This window comes from Mauremys mutica, chromosome 3 (assembly GCF_020497125.1).
Source record: "Mauremys mutica isolate MM-2020 ecotype Southern chromosome 3, ASM2049712v1, whole genome shotgun sequence".
NCBI lineage: Eukaryota > Metazoa > Chordata > Testudines > Geoemydidae > Mauremys > Mauremys mutica.
The window spans coordinates 70,273,401-70,287,563 of record NC_059074.1 but is presented as its reverse complement, the minus strand read 5'-3'; the positions used below and the strand labels follow the sequence as shown (position 1 = coordinate 70,287,563).

At 40.6% G+C, this 14,163-nt stretch overlaps 1 protein-coding gene across 3 annotated transcripts in view; it reads left to right on the top strand.

Annotated features, from left to right (window-relative positions):
• Positions 1-14,163, top strand: part of BACH2 (BTB domain and CNC homolog 2) — a 252,433-nt gene that overhangs the window by 104,166 nt on the left and 134,104 nt on the right. For all 3 annotated transcript variants that reach the window (XM_045011415.1, XM_045011414.1, XM_045011413.1), the window contains exon 2: positions 13,760-13,882. The gene's annotated coding sequence lies outside the window, so the exon portion shown is untranslated. The remainder of the gene's footprint in view (positions 1-13,759; positions 13,883-14,163) is intronic.

Sequence of the window (14,163 nt, the reverse complement as noted above, 5' to 3'; positions counted from 1 at the left end):
ATGAGTCCTTGTGGCTTAAGAGTACTTTCCCAAAAATCTACTCTCTGTATGTGTCTTGCAACACACATGCACTGTTTCTTTTGGCTGAACTCCCAGTCCAAAAATACGCCCCCTCCATGCAGTTTTCGGCTGTGTTGGCAAGTGAAGAGTTTATTTTGATGTGGTATCATTTCTATCATTTTGTATATTTCAGTTATTGCAGTTTATCTATTTTAACCTGTTAGGGGTCTAACTTCCTCAGTCTCTTGTCATAACCTAAATCTTTGGAATCTAGTTTGCTGGCATTGCTCTGTTCCTGTGCATTGCACCCTTTCAGGAAGGATTATTATTCTTGCTTGATATGATAATTCAGTCAGCCGTACCTAGGAATGACGTGATCTCCTTTGACTTGACTTGTATTACTTCAGAAATACTATTTAAACAGCACTATATTTTTGATGCGACCACCACACTTACACATTGGTGTGAAGGGTTTACTGTGTGTGTGCAATAAAGCCCATATCTGTTTCCCTGCAGCACCTTTTCTATTTAAAAGAAATTCCTCATTTTGTTCTCCAAGATCCATTATTTGCCTCTTTTCCCCCACAATATAGACTAAGATCTATTCTAATCCTGTGTGATGATTATATACATCCCTGTGGTGTGTGTTGGAAAAATGAAGCTTGGTTCTGGCAGACCTTTTATATTTTTGGCTTGATGCACTCTAGACAGCAGCTCTCGCACCAATATTGAAGTACATGCTATCTTGTCACTATTCTTGATTTCAGCCTCCTGTCTTGCATGCTTGTCTGGGGCACCAAGAAAGGAAGCCCTTCTAAATTGTAGATTGTGCTCCAATCTACAGTTGTATACATAAAGCAAGAGAGTGTGCACATGTTGGGAGGGGGGATGGCTCGGAGGAAGAGAAAACAAAGGAACACGGGAATTGCTATATTGGGTTAGACGCATGGTCCATCTAGTCGCAGTATACTAGTGGTCCCCAAACTATGGGGAACATTCAGGAGAAGGGAGTGCACAGTAGGGCCTGGGCCAGCCCCCATATGCCACACTTCTAGCCCTTCTCTGGCACCAGACTAGCTCCTCTCCCATCCTGGTTCAGTCCTCAGTCCTGTTCTGCCTCCAGGCCCAGCTCCACCCCTAGACCAGCTCCACCGCCAGCCCCCATAGAGTGTAGGTAGGGAGTGGAATGCTTCCAGCTCCACTCCACCCTGTCTCCAGACCAGCTCCTCCCCCAATCCCGTTCAGCCCCCAGGCCAGCCCAGCTCCACTCTACCCCCTGCTCTACCCTCATTCCCTCGCCACCCGCAGACCAGCTTTGCTTCTAGCCCCAATTCCTCCCCCAGCCCCAGTTCTGCTCCAGCTCCACCTTCAGCCCAAGCGCCAATGCTGAGGAAGCCTTGGTTGTGCCGTAATGGAGGGTGGGGTATGGAAAGATTCCAGTAATGGTAAGGGGGGGGGGGTGACTGGAAAAGTTTGTGCACCACTGTAGTATACTCTCTATTCGAGGCCAGCTCTAGATGCTTCAGTGAAAGGTGCAAGAACTCCACAGTTGGCAAGTGTGGTATAGTCAAACCTAGCTAGTAACTGTTAGCTATTTCTAAAATTTACTTAAAATAGCTTTTCCAAACACTACAGTGTTGCAGATTTAAATTCAGTATATCTAGATCTTCCAGGGCTAGAAACTGATGCTATTAGAAAGGAGACTTCCTGGCTTTCTACTATATAAAGCTCTACGGTATTTAGTTTCCATAGTATAAAACTCCTTTTTTCAAGCTCCAAAGGGCCATAAAACATTGAACCTAAAGCCTGTCATTGTCCCCGGACTGAATGTTGCCCCTCTTCAGTTTTAGAACACATGTAGATTTTAGAGAAGAGAGGAACATATCTCTTAGTTAATTTATTATCATTGGGATCCTAGAAATCCGTTTCCCACAGAAAAATGCGGAATTTGTGTTTTTACAGAGAAACTTTAGTTTTTACATTTTGTGAAAAAATAATCATATATTAACTACATTTTACTGGAAGTACCAGTGTCACTTACATAATGTGCGCAACCTCCCACTCTTGTGGTTGACTTTTGAATGCGCTTTACATTTACAGCTTATCTGATCTGACTGGGGCCAGACTGGATAATCAGGAGGATTGACAAAAAGCTTTCTATCCCTTATTTTAGAATAGGGGTAGGGGACTCGGGTGGACAGCCCCTCTGCTGTCAGCCCCAGGCGGCTGGCTGGTGGTTCAGTTAATATGGAGAGCTGGATAATGGAGGCTCGGTTAAACGGGGTTCTACTGTACATCAATAAAACATTGTGTTCAACTGATACCTATATATTTTGGGGCTAGGGAAACTAAAGTTCAGCGTTTCATTTTAATTGTGGAAAAACGTAGTACAGGGTCAGCAACCTCTGGCACGCGGCTTGCCAGGGTAAGCACCCTGGCGGGCCGGGCCAGTTTGTTTACCTGCCGCATCGGCAGGTTCAGCCGATCGCAGCTCCCACTGGCCGCGGTTTGCCGCTCCAGGCCAATGGGGGCGACGGGAAGCTGCGGCCAGCACATCCCTCGGCCCACGCTGCTTTCCACAGCCCCATTGGCCTGGAGCGGCGAACCATGGCCAGTGGGAGCTGCGATTGGCTGAACCTGCCGACGCAGCAGGTAAACAAACTGGCCCAGCCCGCCAGGTGCTTACCCTGGCGAGCCGCGTGCCAGAGGTTGCCGACCCCTGCTGTAGTGCATAGAAGCCAGCCAGGTTAAGGTCCCATTGTGCTATGCACTGTATGAAACAACGATGACTGCCATAAGGAGCTTACAGGCCAATTTATGTGTTTCAAATGGCAATTGTCAGGAGCTACTCAGGATTTTAGAATGTTGGACTAAAGGGTGGGAGATGGACTGGGGAGAAGAGTGCACGCAAGGCAGCCAAGTGTGCAGTTATATAAATACCACCACTGCTGCCGCCTGTGGGGGGTGAATCAGTAGATACAAATGCACACCTCCTATGTGATGTTGACATTCATCTACTATATTGCAAAGCTAAACAAAAAATTACGTTTTCCAGGCATGGCTGACCACCTCACCTGCACTCTGCCCACTAATCATTCTCTGCCAATACTACTCCTGATAGCTATCATTCTGACAACAAATTAATCGAAAACCTCTTAGAGAAATGTCCTCTCTTCTCCTCAAAATATGGAATCCCTCTGCTCCATCCTTCCCACAGGCATGTGGACACACTCTCCTACCAGCATCTCATAGCTAAGGAAAGATAATATTCAGCCTTGGATCAGGATTTAAGCTCTGATAATTAAGGACTGCAATCAGGAGCCTTGTGCAATTAGAAGGGAAAGTATCTTAGCTTTTCAGAGAGACATAAGCAGAGACAACACTTGGTCCTAGCCCTTGAGGGTATTAAGGAAGCGGACTTTGAAATTGAGATATGATTTACAGAAAAGCTATTTTAGGTAACTTTTAGAGATTGTACCAATTTTACAACTTATCATTTTTATGTTGCTTTGAGGCATGTGTGCAGTTGGACCTCCTGCATTATAGATGGAAGGTCAGGAAAAGAGTAATAATTAAATTATGGAAAATGCTCTAAAATATTCTTTAAAAAAGAAGTCTGAAATGTTGCATCTGCATAATATGTGTTGGTATGATATGGTGTCACGGTTTTATTGGCATTCTTTCAAATGACTTGCATACTTCATTTATGGATTTGCTGCTTATGAGTGGTATGGTCACCTAAAACTCATACCATTAAAGCCTTTATATACCACACTACATCATCAGATGATATCTGAGTAAGAATATGTATTATCTGAATCTGAATTCTTCCCATGTCATCAGATGTTGCTTAGGGCATGAACAAGGCTCCGCCATCCCTGTCTATCCTGCACTGCTTTTTCTATGTCTTTTAAATCCCATAAACTTTCCTTCTCTGAGTAGAGTTTCGCACAGGGACTCTTTCAGTTGGCCCTTTTTGAATGTTCCTCTAGGTGCCCAATGGCACAGCTGCCATGGCAGATGCTTTGGCATCATTCTGGACACATGTCCCAGATACTTCTGTTTTCTTTTCTGGGTAAGTGGAGGTGAAGGGTTGTTGAAGTCTGACAAATCACAGCATTTTTTATAAATCCAAAATTTGGGTGCAACATACAGGGAAACTTCATTGGTGTTAGAGTGCCTCTTCAGCTGAAGAATACTGCTGGGATTTGTTGAGATTTCACAGTAGTGAATCCCAAAAATGGTTGATTGTTGAGAGACTTAGAAATGATTAAGACAGGAATGAGGGTAAGAGGATTAAATGGCTTGTTTAATAGTTTTGAGCCTCTGATTTAAGTGCATAAATATTTTCCTTTTCCCCCTACATCTTTCTATTATTTTTTTGTTTGTGACGTGTGTTTTATGGGAAGAGTGTATAAAAGTTGTTTAAGAAATTTACAGGAGGAAATTTTCCATCTGTGGCATAATGGGCTCTTCAGAAATAAGAAACTAATTATTACCAATAATTACAGGTTGTTTGGTCAACTTTCTTCTGTATTATAGCAGTGGCATTTGCACACTTTTAATAAGTTTTCTCTTGAGGCAACCCTGAGGGTCTGACATGGACCTATGATAGTCACACCCTTACCTCCTAATGTGGGGGTGCAGCAACCCTTTGGAATTGAAACTGCTGATTTTACATAGTGTAGCTCCCTCAGGTCCAGGAACAAGCAAACGGCGTACACAGTGATAATGTGATCTTCTGCTTGATTGTACTATACATTTGTTTTGGGGTAGTGCCTGGAGGCCTCAAGTGTGACTGGGGCCTTGGAGTGCTAGGCACTGTACAAATACATACAAACAGTCCCTGCCCCCAAAATCTGGCAATCAAAAGAGTGGGAGAAAAGGAATATGATCTCCATTTTAGAGATGGGGAACTGAGACACAGCATTTAAGTGCTTTGCCCAAGGTCGCAGCGGGAGTCCCTAGCATGGCTAGGAATTGGATCCTGATCTCTCGAGTCCCAGGCCAGAGTCTTAACCACAGAATAGTTGTGCCTCACTCCATCGTTAGGCTGACTTTGTCTGACATATTATCTCTTTTCAGTTACACCTGAGAAGATTTGGGAGCTTTGTCCAACGAGCAGTAAAGCTTTGATTATATACTGCTTTTGATTTCCTTTTCAGTGTACCTGGAAGTGCTGTCAAAAAGCTACATCTGACCCAGGTTTTATTTCAAGGGGAGAGGTATCTCAGTAATAGTAGTAGATTGTCAGTCTACCTATACATAGCCATTCAATGAATAGAGCAATATATGGAACTTTCTTTCAGTGAATAGAGCAATATGTGGAACTTTCTTTGATGTATACATATGGAAGAAGAGTTCTGTCATTCTTTAGTTTCATCTCTCTCCACTGCTGTCCTCTTCCAACATGTACAAGCTTTTGCTGTAAGCATTTCCCAACATGTGTTCAGATTGGTAGCTTCTTTGAATGATTTAAGCAGGTGTATGTTTCACCTGCACGTTTTTGTTTTCTATTAATAGCTGTGTCTTGATCCCATAACACTCTCACTTTATATATCTGGCTATTTGGTATTTCAAGAACAGTTTAAGAGAAGAGCTGTGTATCCATCTGTATGTCTGCCGCGGGTATAGGGCTAGTATTGGTATTGATGCAATGCAAGAGTTCAGTGAAGAAAATGTAATGGCAGCATGACCTCATTTTAAAAAAAAATCTAATATGGATTTTTCCAAAAGAATAAGCAGACTGAGGAAATGGGCCTTGAGCCAGGCTATGTAATATTTTACCCTAACACAGCATCAGTCAAACTTCCAAGCTGGTTTAAAAGGCTGTTTGAGGCTTTCTGTGGTTTGTTGAGAGTGGCCTTTAAAAAAAAAAAAAAAAAAAAAGTTTGTGTACAGAACTAGCAAATGAACTCCTCCATCAGAAAGTAGGTCAGTCAGTGACCTCCCAGTAGTATGAAGCAGCAGTTTATAGTGTAACTGACAGCTCAGCAGCAGTAAACCTCACTGTCTCCAGGAAACTTGTCATGACAAATGTAAACACATTATATCCTGTATTCCTCTTATTTATTTATTTTCATTGCCACACTAGAAACCACAAACTGTCGCTATGCATCCCCTTTCTTCTCCCCTTATAGTCTCCAGAGGGAAATGCCTTGTAACATACCTAATAATTTTTACAAGCCGTTGTAATGAGCAAGGCATTCGAACAGGTTTTTTGACACCTGAAACTGAACACTTTGGCTCAGACCTGAATAAAATCCAAACCAACATGTCCCTGGTAGGGAAGAAACTTATGAGTAAGGTAGGACTGAATTATCTAGGGGACCAAGTATCCTTGCCTTGATTCCCCTCATGAGGCATGAGACCCTTGCTTACACCCATGCGATTTGTCTGTGCTTGTGTTGCTAACATCAGTAGCTATATTGCTAAGGAGATAAAGCTTTTTAAATGTCACAATTCACATTTTTTCCCTAGGAATTTTTCCCCTAGTTTTCCTCATAGGTTTCCATGCAAATCTGCAGACAGTTTACTTTAAAATGGTGAGGGAATATATCCCCCTTAATGTTGCTTTAAATTCATATTTGCATTTTCTGGGATGTGATAAGTCTCACAGTTTTAATTATTTTGCTTGGCTTACACCTATATTACTATGAAAATCAAAGTGGATTGAGGAGGTCAAGAATGGATCGGGCCAATAAAATTTGCATGTTGGGATTTCTAGTTGCAGTACTGTGTTTCAGTAGTGGTGTGTGTGTGTGTGTGTGTGTGTGTGTGTGTGTGTGTGTGTGTGTGTGTGTGTGTGTGTGTGTAAGGTGAGACAGTTCTCTGAAAGCCATAGAGCTGATTCTTTCCCTTGGTTTGGAGTCAGGTTTGAGGTGAGTCAGTTGTGCTTGAAGTAGAAAATGATCTGGTTTAAATATTCTCCCTCAAATCATAAAAGTTCTACGAGTCACCAAGTGGAGATGTTTAACCACAGAGATCACAACACCAGCAACAAATGGATGTTTATCTGGAGACAAGGTCAATGTATTAACTTTTCTTCTTAATAAACACTTTTAATATTTTTTTTCTTGCTCTTCTCCAAATTCTGTCTAGTTTGTTGTTCACTTTCTGGTGCTGAGTGGCCCAGAAATGTACACAGAATTCTAGGTTCTTTTTCACCAGTGTTCTACAGGGAGGGATTTTTGTGATGTGATACCTCCAAAGCTCTAGGTGATACCTTTTATATGAGAGAACATCACCTGCAAGACTGGACTGTTATTGAACTGAGTCTTTAAGTCAACTTTTGCAGTGGAACAAAAATACATAGCCATGTGTAGTGTCTGACAATAACTGGTGATGTTAAGGCTAATCATTCTTTTGTGCCTTCTCAGCGATTTTTAAATTAGTTACCTCAGTTTTTACATGTCATGTTAAAATAAAATTGCCTGACATTGCTCATGCCAAGAGCAGGGCTTGGGTTTGAGAGCAATCTGAGGACTCCCTTGTTCACCCTTTTTAAAACCCAAACACTTTACCAAAGCTGGAGGATTTTAATTAGGTTTGAACACTGCAGGCACAAATTCAACAGGAGGCTGGACAGATTTAATAGACCAACAAGCAAAACTTTTTCTCTGGGTGCTTATGGCCAACTTCATCACTGATGTGACCTACATCATAATTAATGGTACATATAAATATAATACTTCATGCACAGGGACCCAACCTTTCCCTCACTTAGCTTTTTCTCTGAAGCAGAAAGCCACTTTAGAATCATGGAGATGGAGGGGATGGTGGGTTTTTTTTTTAAGCCCTTCCCAATGGTTTCCACATGTGAAACAGTACAGGTTTTGGTTCAGCCCAGCTTGAACATCTCACATTCCCTTTAAAGGTTAAGAAATGAAAGAGGTTTTTGAAGCCTTCACTCGGTTGAAAACAAAGAATTTTTCCCCTCTCAATTGCCAGAGGACAGCTCTATCAGAATGTCCAAATTAACTGCTTTCCTATTTGCTGGTGGGTGGAATGTCTCTCAGCAGTACTGCTGCTGACAGTGGTGACCTTTAAATAATATAAAGACAATTGTACAGCATAAATAGGGAAATTACCCACTTTCTTTTTAGCCATTGATGTCATTTGTCTTGGGAGTGAGGAAACTTTTTGATAAAACCGATCAGCATTGCAGTGTTTGGGTTATAATAGAAACTGTAAGTTTGAAAAAATGATACATGGGGAGTAATAATGCTGAATCCTATTCACTTCTCTCAACTATAGGACTTTTGATTTTCAGTATAAATATCGAATCTAGGCAGTGCTTCACTTTGTTTCACAGTATATTATCTGGTATGTTATCACCTTAAATATGAGTGGCATGAGGAATACAGAATATGATCTAAATGTTCCCTTCTGATTCTGGGATCCAGGGCATGGGACTACAGAAGTGAATGTTCTTCGGGAGGTGCTCCTGACCCCGTGGAAACTGCTCTGAACATTGGGAGGATGTGGGGCTATGGGGTCAACCAACTTTCTACCAGATTCCCTCCTTCCCTCCATCCCTCAACCTGCAGGCAGAGCAGCAAAGTTACTTCATACTTAGTCCCTAGTAATTTACTTGGTCTCCACTAACCATGCTGATGAACCCCCGTCCCCATCACAAACTTCTGTGACAGGAATCCCCTCCTCCTGCAAAAGTCAAGCTGTCAAAGGTGAGGGGTTGAGAGGAGCAAGCAATGGTACAAACAAGGGACCTATCCATGTAATCACCTGGCTTCCAGTGGATCTCTCAGTACTCACAGGTAGAGTTGGTTTAAAAAAAAAAATTCAATTTTACACACACACACACACACACACACAGGCAATAAAGTGCACAGGAGAGACGGGGCCCATAATTTGGATAATCCAGGTAATTTTCGATGTAATACTTTAGATTTTCAGTTTCCTGTAGTAGGAAGAAAATTAATGTTACCATCTGTGTAGAACAGAAGAAAGTCCCAGCAAACTGTTGAAGTAGTCTAGTTAATACTTGGGCTGTCTTCTGTTTCAGCCTCATGGCCTGATGGACTGTGCCCAGCGGTATAGTATATTCATGTGATGCATTCTAAGTATATATAACTGTTTGGTAGTTGCTGTTTTTTTCACTTGATTGCTTTGTGTTTAGAGAAGCAATCTAAGTTAATTGAGCATGGATTATATCATTTCACTCAGCAGCACAGATAATGTCCAGCTTGCCCGCATGACGTAAATGTGTAATGCTTAGTAGTAGTCTCAGTGTCTCTGTTTCCATTAGATTTAGAAGAGTAATCAATTTCACTTGTCAGAATAAGGTCTCAGGTGGTGCAGAAATTCTTTACTGGAGCATATACAGGTTGTGTGCAAGTAGGAGTGGCCGTGTGTGTGCAAATCAACTTTATGCATGCATGCAATGCAATACTAGTGTTTTGTGCAGTGCCAACCTGAAATCAAGTATCAAAAACCAGGAGTTAGGGCTTCTACTACATTACTAAAATAGTTTGGTATGTAAGATAATGTTAACTTAAATAAGGTTTACAATTTTCAAGAAAAATGGGTGTAGGGTGCAGTGTGACCAAATTAACAGGTCATTAAAAATCTCATTCCACTTAACATTTTATTAGTATGTAGCAGCAGTAGTTTGGACTCAAGATTGCACAGGCATCAGCTTTTGAAGAAATCTTACACAGATCACTGCTGCACCTGTTTAGCCATATGTTGAGCAAACCATTCCAGCAGTGGTGTACAGTTACTTGCATTAACCACTTAAATATATCGTGAGCTGCCCATATGAATACCGGAAAGCAAAAATGAAACAGTGTACGTACTGGCCTGATGTTGCAAATAGCACATCCAGATTGCTTCCAGAAAATGTGGAACATCTTGCATTTTGAAAATTATTTGTGTTGCATTTATGTATGAGTAGACTGGTGGAGATGATTTGGCTAATGAAGAGAATAATCACTTACCTGTGTTATACTCTGGGATTAACTTCTTTTGCCATCATGATTTTTCGACACACAGTACCCACCATGAGTTTTTGGTTTGTTCGCTGCTTTAGGCTCCCTTGCATTTATTTTTGCGTGTACTGAGGAGCAGAGCAGTTCAATGCAAAAAGTACTTAATCCTCAACTAAAGAAATCCATGTATTTCATTCTCCTGGCATTGTTTCTCCTATCTTCTTTTGATGGCTTATCTTATTCTTGTTTGGAGCAAGTAGGAACCTTTAGGGCTTGTCTCCACTACTGGTGGGATTGATGCTGCGGCGATCAATCCACCGGGGGTCGATTTAGCGTGTCTAGTGAGGACCTGCTAAATCAACTGCCGATCGCTCTCCCGTCGATTCTGGTACTCCACCAGAAGGAGTTGACGGGAGAGTTTCTCACGTTGACCAGCGTGGTGCGGACCCCGCGGTAAGTAGATCTAAACTATGTTGACTTGAGTTGCGCTACTAATGTAACTCAAATTGTGTAGCTTAGATCAATTTTTTTCCCCCGTGGTGTAGACTTGCCCTTAGTTAGCATTTCAGCAAGTGAATACTTCTCACATTTCAATGAGGAGCAGCGTTACCTCCTTACTGAACCAAATGTGTAAACAAGACAGATTTATCCAGACATAAACAAGGCAGTGTGCTACAGTGTGCTAGGTACTGATAAACAATAAACATCTTCAATACTGATGAATCAGTTTTAACCATAGTAATTTTTTCCATATGGATCCTTACAGAAGTATTCTCAGTAAGAAAATGTATTCACTTGTGATATCGCGTACAAGCTAGTCTGTGATTAGAAACAATAAAAGCCTTTGTTGTAAGCTTTATTTTTTGTTTTAAAGTGGGTGGTTGGTTGGTTTCCATGGCCATGAACAGTTAATATAGAATATTTTTCACTGGTCAGGTCTAAATGTGCTGGGAGATAGGAGAGCATGAGCACCATGCGAGGTTTTTCTTCATAGCTTTCTTCATTGTTTACATAGCACAGACTTCTGGGAAGGTAGTAAAGAATTTTTTAAAAATTGAATCTTCATGAAAATAAGCACAGGTTTAACTGACAGGGAAGTAAGTTTCACAGGTCAACATACTTTGTGAACCCCAAATACTTGTGAAGCTGGCAAATCCTCAAACTTTGCATTCTACACCCATTCCTAATGTTAACTGTGAGGTGGCTGAAGAGAGAAAGTGTAACTTTTTTTTAACTAACAATTTATGACTCTGTCAACACATGACACAGTTTGTCACAGCTTTCTGCAGCTGATGATGCTGCTGTGAATTAATTTTGAACATCAGTTGTGAGTGGCAAATATTTTCTGCAGTGTGAGCAACTTTTTATACAGTGTGAGTTGTCAGCAGCTTGATGTCTATCTTTAAAAAAGGCTGAACAACTCATTGATTATTACAAAATGTATTATAGGTAGAATGGCAGAAAAATGAAGTGCTTTTATTTCTTCCAGACCAATCAGTTAAGCCCTGACACTTGGGATTTGAATTTCCCTCACATAGTCAGCTAGTGTCTCATGTTAAGTAAGCAGGTGGGCTGGGCTAGTGTTGTGGAACCTTGACTTTCAGAGCCATAGCTCTAAAAGTGTCTGATGTGAACTTTATTTCTACACACCCAAGGCAGCTAGATTAGATGGGGGTCAGCTTTATTCTGTTTGGAATCTTGAATTTGTCTATATTTATTGATCACCTGTTTTCAGTGCTATAGAAATGAAGGCTTTTGTTTTTGATTCAGCTGAAGGAGTAAGGAATCTTAATAAAAGTTCCTAGATCATCAGATTCAGCTGCAAAAGTTAGAAAATACCTTTTGAACTAGGACATCACCTTCCCTCTTTTAAATGAGTATGGTAACTAAAGGTTGTAACTAACCCCCCTTTTTTAGAACTCTTACATAGGGTTAAACTTCCAAAAATTCATCTGAAGTCATATGCCCTGAGACCAGTATCTGCATGTGCATTGGGATCCAGTAATTAATTTTTAAAAAGGACTTAAAACATTTAAGGAGTTGCAGCCACAGACAAAATGGATGGGTGAAAAGCTAATATGGTAAAGGACTGCGTAGTATTGTCTCCTCTTTCCTGGGCTCATTGTGGCAGTAGTATTGTCAGGAGCAGTTCAGCAATAGGAGGTGATATGTTGCAGATGGCATAAGGGGCTTCAATACAGTCCAAGAAAGCCAGGGAACAAGAGGATGCCTGCCTGGCCTGGACTCAATGTATTACTGCCATGCTAGCCATATTAAGTCTGAGCAAGGAACAGTTTCACTTCTTGGCCATAAGGAAGGAGGAACTACACAGAATATAGTGCTAGATACAGGCCACGCTGCAGAAAGAAAGAGAAATACAAGCATGCTGTGCATGGCTCAGTAGTTGAAATGGGAGCTGAGGAGCAGAGATTCCCTAGGCGGGACCACATAATAGACAGCAGCAAAAGTCCCAGCATTAGGCAAATGTTTTATCCTGTATATAGTATTAAAAGTCTCAGACACATTTGAGCAAAATGTTGTTGTAACAATGTAGCAAAGCCTCTTTTAAATCTTGGTGTGAGTAGAAGTTCAGAGTAAGTTCACATCTGCTGAATCTTGTTCAGGATTTTCAGTTTGAAATGCCTGATAAAATCATCCTTTGCTGCCTGCAGCAGATTAGCACCCACTTTTAGTATTTTTCTGCTGAGTCATGAAGCATCTCGGTATTGCTTGAATTCAGAGTTTCTACGGAAACAACTTCAAGGACTATGATGCACCTCATTAATGAATACCGTGTCACTTCATGTTATTAATCACTGTGACTACCAGAAATTTGGTCACTACCTGCTTTTCCAAAATTACAGGAAGAATGTCATGACTGAGCAATGGCCATGGTTTTTTTTATTTCTTATTTTTTTGGCTTCTCAGTTTGAAAGTAGATTTGTTTTTGTAAATGTCAGTTTGATTGGTAATTCCATAGCAAGTCCCTTTTTGTAAGAATTCACATTAATTTCACAAATAAGACCGAAAGCGATTATTCAGACATAAACTGACAGATTCAAATAGATTTAAATAAACCAAGCAACAGAGCCTCCCAACATGATGAGCATACATGTTTGCATTAATTTGCCTAATCACTGAATTGCTAACATGCCTAACAATTAAAGAACATACCTGTAAAAAAAACCCTGTCTGCCTTTTATCAACAATGGTACTTCTTTTTTCTCTTTGTTCAGTATATTTTAATCTAAACACAAGTCATGAAATCCTGGCCCCACTGAAGTCAGTAAGAGTTTTGCCATTGACTGTAACGGAGTTTGCATTTCACCTTACTATTGTTTCAGAACATTCTAGGCAGAGCTGGCTGAAGAACATTAAAAACTTCTTGCTAATTTTCAGCCTCATTTTTATTTAAATTCTTAATGTTGGAAAGAAATTCAACCTGTTCTACGTGAAATGGTTAGAAAATCACAAATATTTTTTACAAAAAATTCATCAAAATTTTTGAAATTCAAAGAATTTCAACTGTCTCCAATTCTGAGCAGCCCTCCCCCACTCTCTCTATAAGCATTTATGTTCTTAACAACAGCAGATGTGAGGCTTAGTAACTTGTTGGCTTCTTTGATGCATAAAATCCTTTATTTTTTGTTTCTGGGTGTAGTTAGATTTGTAGTTGTTCGTTGTAAAAGGAGGCTTGAGAATTTTATAAATTTCCCCATCAAGCTGCTTTTGCCCCAATGTGATGAACAAAAAGACTACTAAATTTGCATATTTCTTACAAAGGATTTTGGTTTTGTTTCCGTTTCTAGGTATAACTATAGGTGTTTCTTACGGCAAAAAAGTTGAGCCACACAACATCCAGTTGGAGATAGTCAACTGCCTAAAGCAGCAATTAGTTTGCCTAAAGAGAGTTGCCAGGGGCTGTATGTTGGGTAAGTAATTTTGCACAAGTAGTGTAAAGAGGTTTGTTTTTTGGAATCTCTCCATACACTTTTATAATTTAATATGCTGTCTATTTAACTGTAGCATCTAAGGCACTTATCTAAGACTCATCCCTTGAAAGCATTTCCAGAACTTTGCTGGCTAATTTTGAAGCTCTGGGATTACAGTGGCAAAAAATTGTTCTAGGAACAAGTGCCTACACTTAAATCTAAAAAAAAAAATATAAAGAAAAATCCATGTGGATCTCTTTGCCCCTTGCCAGTTCACGTTT